Below are 6,273 nucleotides of genomic sequence, written 5' to 3' on the forward strand. Positions count from 1 at the left end.
TTGCTTGCTTGCTTCCTGAAAGCTGGTGATTTCTACCGCGAACAGCACTGTAGAATTTGCAGGGTCCATTCCAGAGTGAACCACAAAACCTAAATTATGTGGCCGGGGAAAGTTGAGATCCAAGGGACTGAGGGGGAAAGTCGACCCATCCACCAATAAAAACAGTTCGAATTTATTGTGAACTATGTGAGGGTCCTAGTTATTCCGCTACTTTATATGTATTATTATTTCCCTTTTAGAGACGGAAAAACGGAGATTTTAGAACACGAAAATCATACCCCAAGGCACAGAGATAACCAAAGACAGAGTTGCCAAGTACAGCCTCAAAACTATAGCCAGGCCCCCGCCCCTCCCCACCCTTTGCTCCTGCCCCCAAATTGCTGATCTACCCCACAGCCTGGAATTCGGGCGCCCTCCAGGCGAAACTCAAGTCAGACCAGACTGTAGAGGAGTTGTGCTCGCTCCGGGCTTCTCCCGGGCTGCGGCTTGAGAACTACAAAGCCCAGCAGGCAACTGCAGGGGGAGGAGGAGGAGGTGGGGCTAGCGGCGGGTGGGAGTGAGAGAGCGAGCCCTCGCGCCTCGCCGGCGCACAGCGCTCGGAGCGCTCCTGCGGGTACCTTTGCGGGGCTCTCGGCTGCGGGCGGCGCCGAACGGGAGCCGGAACGCCGGTGCAGCGGCTGCGTGCCGAGGACCCGGGCTGCGCAGGGAAGCGGGGCCGCAACGTCCCGACTGGACGGAGACCGTGCTTAGCGCATTGCGGCGACCTCGCCTTTCCCGGCCGCGAGCGCGCGCCGCAGCTGGAAAAGCGGCGGAGACCGAGGACTTTTCTCAGGTCTCAGGGGCGCACCACAGCCGCGCTGCAGTCAATGCCCGCCCTAGCCCCCGGAGGGGTGATGGAACTCGGGCTGCCAGAAGCCTGAGACGCCGCCGCCACCGCCGCCGCCCACCGCCGCGTACTGGAGAGCGGGGGGCGCACGATCTGGGGACCCCGGGCGGCGGACCCGAGCCCTCCCCCCCCGCCCCGCCTCCGGGGCACCAGCTTCGGCTCCATTGTTCCCGCCCGGGCTGGAGGCGCCGGGCTCCGAGTGCAGCCGGGAGTCGCGCCACGGCCGCGGAGGTCTCGAGACCCCACTAGGATCTGAACGGAGCCCGGGAACTAGCGGCCGGAGCGCAAGACACGACACCCGCCGCGCCACGGCGAGCTCTCCAGAGGCGGGATCGCTGCGCCAAGTGAGGTAAGAGTCGCCGGCGCCCGCAGAGCCGGCTGGCTGGGCGTCCGGAGCGGCCCCCGCGCTTCGCCAGTCGCCGCCCGCGCCTCCCTCCTCCGACCCCCCACCCCCACCCCGACTCCTCTCGCTCCCCGGCGCCCCTGTCCCTCCTCCCTCGGCCAGTGTCGCTGCCCGCGCCCCCTCCCCGCGCGCGGGCCCCGCGGCTGCTGCCCGCTGCCCAACTTTTCCTCCAACTCGCGCTCCAGAGCTAGCTAGGCGGCTGCTGCGCTCCGAGTCCAGATCCCGACCCTCCTGGCCCAGGAGAAGGCGGCGGAAGCCGTGTGTTCCCTACTGGGGAGGAGGGCGGGAGTGGGCTGGGAGGTGGAGGGTGTGTGTGTGTGTGTGTGTGTGTGTGTGTGTGTGTGTGTGTACACATCATCTATTTTTTGGTCCTCTTGAGGATTCACCCTAATTCAGCCGGTGACTTTAGGCTCAACCCCCCACATCTGGGATCTTTTCAAGTGTTTTCCCACCTCCAGGCAAGTCTGGGGTCCAGGTTGGGGGGGGATGAGGAGGAAAGGAAGTGGCGGGGAAGGCTGGCTTGTCTTGGAATAGGTTTGAAGGAGGTGTCGTCACCAAATGGCTGAATCGGCTTTAGCAGAGAGCGAGCAAAGAGTTCCCCTCACTGGAGGGGGGGTGGTGGTGATGTTCTATTTTGTCTTAGACCTAGAGGACTCTTGAAGGGGTCTGGAGAAGGGGAGGGGGCCCTCGGGGTCTGGATTGTTCTGGGAAGTGGAGGAAACGAGGACAGCTTGTCCAGTGCGGAGCCCTCTTCTGCCCGCTTGTTGCTTCTCTGGCCCAGACCCCCCCCCTCTCCACGCCTCCTGCGCCTCCCCCTGTGGTGTCTCCGGCGGGGTTAGACAACCTAGTACTCATATTTTTGGAGGAATTTTCTGACTTTTTAAAAAATAGATGGATGGGGTTTGTAGTAGACATTTACCCCCAGTGAGGCAGCTGGACACCTTGGGAGTGGAGGGAGTTCTCCTGTTCTGGGCCTAGAAGCTATTAACTCATTTGCAAAGCATTTCGACGGCGTTTTTCTCCCCTACCCCACCCCCCATTTCCCAGATGTAGCTGCCGCATCTGGTTCCGTTTCACCCTACGCGGGTACACCGCAGCCACATTATTAAACAGCCCTTCCTCCCCTCCCCCTCCTAAATTAAAACTGAGATTCCTGGACTAGCACCACTGCCATCACCCCTTAAAATTTCTTGAGGAGACGCGGAGAGGAGGTTTTGGGATTGGAAGAGAAGAGAAAGTTGTAGATCCCAAGTGATTTTGGATTCCTTCACTCTCTTGTTGGGGGAGGGGGGAGTGTTTAAGGATCTCCGGACCCTTTTGGGAGCCGCTTGCTTACTAGAGGTGGCCTTTGTCGATGGGTCTGGGCCAAAATTGGCCCTGACGTGTCCTGGAACCACGTATCGCCTCTCCCTTTAATTATAGTTGGAGCGTCTGTCTCGTGTGGACACCATCGCCACGAGTCCCAGTGCGTCCCAGTCCCTCGCGGGGTTCCGTCCTCCATTTGGGGAGCAGGGTGCGGCACCTGGTGCCGTAGCTGCCAGAGGCACCCTGTGTTTTCAGTGAATTTCCTGGGTTGCAGCCCTCAGAAGCTTAAAATGGAGTGGGTTTTTGTTTGTTTGTTTGTTTTTTGTTTTTTGTTTTTTGTTTTTTGTTTGTTTGTTTGTTTTTTGCCGTTTAGACAATGACTACAGGGCCAGGGATGGAATGTCCACTCTTTTGGAGGAGGGGGACAACAAAGCATCTCAAGGGTCCAAAGTTAGCGGCTGGGTGGGTAGAGTAAGCCGGTGTCTCTCACCCTCTCCAGTCTTTTAAATTGAAAACACTTCTCTGGTTTCCTTCTTAGGGCGGTAGTTTTGGAGGCTGTAATGAAATCGCACTTTCCCTAGACATGGTAATTAAGGTGCCTGTTTCCTTCCCAGATGTGCTCTGGTCTTCGCACCTCCGGACCATTGCTTTTTTTGGAATAGTATCTAAACTGTTGCCCTGAGATGGTTGAGCAGAAAGTGGCCGGCTTCCTCACTTGGCCAGGCTCCGGGTTTCCTCCTCTCTGGGGCTTGTTTTAAAGCTAAGTAGCTGGCCCCTGGGACAAACCACGGTCTAGCTAATTACCCCCACACTGGGATGGTGTCTCTTCCTTTCTGTGACCTAAGGCCAACAGGCTCAACTAATACTGTGCCAACTGTGCCTCCCTCCCTAATGGCTTGTTTACATATTTCCCCAGTTGGGACACACTCTGGGGACCCAGCTGACCCCAGAGTGCTGGGTGTTTGGGGACCCCGAGTTGCTGTCTGGGGCTTGGATCCAGCCGGGGACAGTTACGGACTTCCTCAGTGACAAGCTACTTGAAATATGTTGCGTTTACTCTTAGTCATAGCTGAATGGCAGCTTTTCAGTGAGGGGCAGTGGATTGAGAGCCATGTGTATTTCCAATCCAAGTTTCAGAGCTATTTTCACAATGGGAGGTTGGAGGAACGTGGCCATTGCTTCCTTCTTGAGTTGTTTCCTTGGCCTCAGGCCATAAAGCAAGGGTGGAAGGTTAAGTCAGGTGGAAGTCAGCATCCTTTGACTAACATCCTTTGACTAACAAGTGAAACAGAGGGAGGGAAGGAACAGAGGAGCATCGCACTTCTCACTGTCTCCTCACTGGAGAGGGTTGGAATGCAGCGAAGCTGATGTCCCTAGCCCCGAGCTAGCTGTCTTCAGAGTGGACTCCAGATGAGGTGGGCAAGACAGCAACCTTGGAGACAGTCAGTCTCTGGACTTCACTGTTAGCCATCCTCTCTTTGCTTATTTGTAATCCTGACCCCACGCATGACTCTTAGAAGCTTTGTTCATGTGAACTTGGGGTTTAGCAGCTAGTGTCTCTGAATGCCTTTATATTTCACATCTATTTTTTTTATTATTATTAAATTACATTTATTTACTCATCTATTTATGTGAGTGCCACAACGCCAGTGGAGATCAGAGAATAGGTTGCAGGAAGTGTGGTCCTCTGGCTGTAGAGATGGCCCAGCCGTTAAGAGGACTGTCTGCTCTTCCAGAGGACCTGGGTTCAATTCCCAGCATGCACCCCAGGCAATTCACAGGAAATGTACTGTCTCTGAAGACACCTGAACTGGCATGAACATATTCCACACACATATATGTGTAGTATAAAATAAAATAAAAAAGAAAAGAACTTGGTTCACTCCCACTATGTGGGTTGGGTCTAAGAGATCTAAATCTTAGCTGCAATCCCCCCCCTTCTTTACCTGCTGAGCTATCTTGCTGGCCCCAAAAGCCCTTTTTCTTGCCTCCAATTTTTGTAATCTCTTTGCTCAACATGGCTGTTGAAGAGCGACCTAGGAAGTCTGGTGACACCTGTCATTTGATGACCTCTAGGCCTCTGGGTAGAACTGTGGACCTGATCCACAGTTCAGGTCATCCTGCATGCTGAAGCTGGTATGGAACTCCTCAGGACCCTGTTTCCTCCCTGGAAAGTCTGGGCCTGAGCTGTAGGAGGAAGAGGAGTTCTGATTGACTCTGATGTCTTGTCGTGAAAAGGGCCACATTCCTGTCACTTAACTTCCTCTTGGGAAGTTTGTCTGGCAATTCTCCTTTTCTCCGGGGCTCTGGAAAGGGTCTGAACACACCGGGGAGGCCTGGCGTGGGACTTTAGGAAAGGTGCTGGTGTTTCCAGAGGAATTCAGTGCCTCATATGGGGTAGGATATTGTTCCCCACCCTCTAAGTGCCCCCCACCCCCAAGTTTGCATTGGCCTTAAATAGGAATTCTTAACTTACCACCATCCTTCTAGGAAGAAGCCCCAATCCCCCAGCCCCCAAACCTGGAAATTTAGATAGTATTCAGCTGGGTAAGGAATTCCAAGACTATGGTAACCCCGGACTCTGCCCCTCTGTCCTGTCTTCAGCAGCTGAGCCATTGTTTCCCCGAGCTGTGTTCTCGTTCGGTTTGTTTGTTCTTTCGTTTTTTAGACTTATATATTTTATGCATATGAGTGTTTTGTCTACATGGCTGTGTGTGGACCACATGCATTTCTGGTCCTTGATGCATTTAGAAGAGGGGGTGTTAGATCCCCTGAACGCAGAGTTACAAGTGGTTGGGAGCCACCTGGTGTTGCTGGGACTAGACCCAGTTCTCTCTAAGACCCAGCAGGTGCTCCTAACTGTGGAGCCATCTCTCAGGTCCCTGTTTTGATTTTTGAGTCTTGGCTTTCATAGCCCTCAAGGCCAGCAGCTTCAGGCACCCCTGCCCCAGCCTCCTGAGTGTGAGCTAGTAGCCATGATCCATGCCCCCCATACAACAATTACTAAGTTCTTGATATAAAAGACATTTAGATACTTTTCATATATGCAAACACGCGCACACACACACACACACATTTGTTTCATTTCAGTAGTGGTGTTGGGGATCGAACCCAGGGTGTATTGCACTTGCTAGCCAAATAGTTTTACTAGGGAGCTAAACTCCAAGCCCTGTTGCCAATCATTTGGATACTTTTTTTTTTCAATGTGGATACTTTGTAACAGAGATGCAAAATAAGCTAGGCCACTCACTTTTAGTAATCTTGGGTGTGTCTTTCTTTCTGAAAGCCTATTTCCTTCTTCTAATCCTCATGCTTAAAATATTTGTAATAAACCGGACTTCTTCATAAAACACAAAAGCATTGCATTTCTTTTTATTTTATTTTTATCTATATGTATATGTATGTGTCCACATGTGAGTGTGAACTTATGCCACCAAACTCAGAACTGAACTCACTACACCTAAAAGATGGTCATTTTGTGAGCAAAACTACCCCTAGTGTTTAAAAATGTTTATTAAAGCTCTGTGAGGGGAAGTTCCCTCTGTTGTTTAGTATGTCTTATTTTTGTCTAAAGGGAGGCATACTTCTATACCATAGTCCTCAAATCTGGGACCTCAATATGTTTAGAACATTACTCTGTTGGTATCGTGGGAAGTTAGCATGGGGAATTGGCTGTGGC

The 6,273-nt window shown here is 52.8% G+C and overlaps 1 protein-coding gene across 12 annotated transcripts in view; it reads left to right on the forward strand.

Moving 5' to 3' along the window:
- Positions 1-566: 566 nt before the first annotated feature.
- Positions 567-6,273, forward strand: part of Fgfr1 (fibroblast growth factor receptor 1) — a 58,042-nt gene continuing 52,335 nt past the window's right edge. For 4 of the 12 annotated variants that reach the window (XM_031339357.1, XM_031339356.1, XM_031339362.1 and 1 more), the window contains exon 1: positions 567-1,235. The gene's annotated coding sequence lies outside the window, so the exon portion shown is untranslated. The remainder of the gene's footprint in view (positions 1,236-6,273) is intronic. The other 8 variants (XM_031339355.1, XM_031339358.1, XM_031339363.1 and 5 more) reach the window with 4 other exon arrangements.

Source organism: Mastomys coucha, unplaced genomic scaffold, assembly GCF_008632895.1.
Source record: "Mastomys coucha isolate ucsf_1 unplaced genomic scaffold, UCSF_Mcou_1 pScaffold22, whole genome shotgun sequence".
Taxonomy (NCBI): domain Eukaryota; kingdom Metazoa; phylum Chordata; class Mammalia; order Rodentia; family Muridae; genus Mastomys; species Mastomys coucha.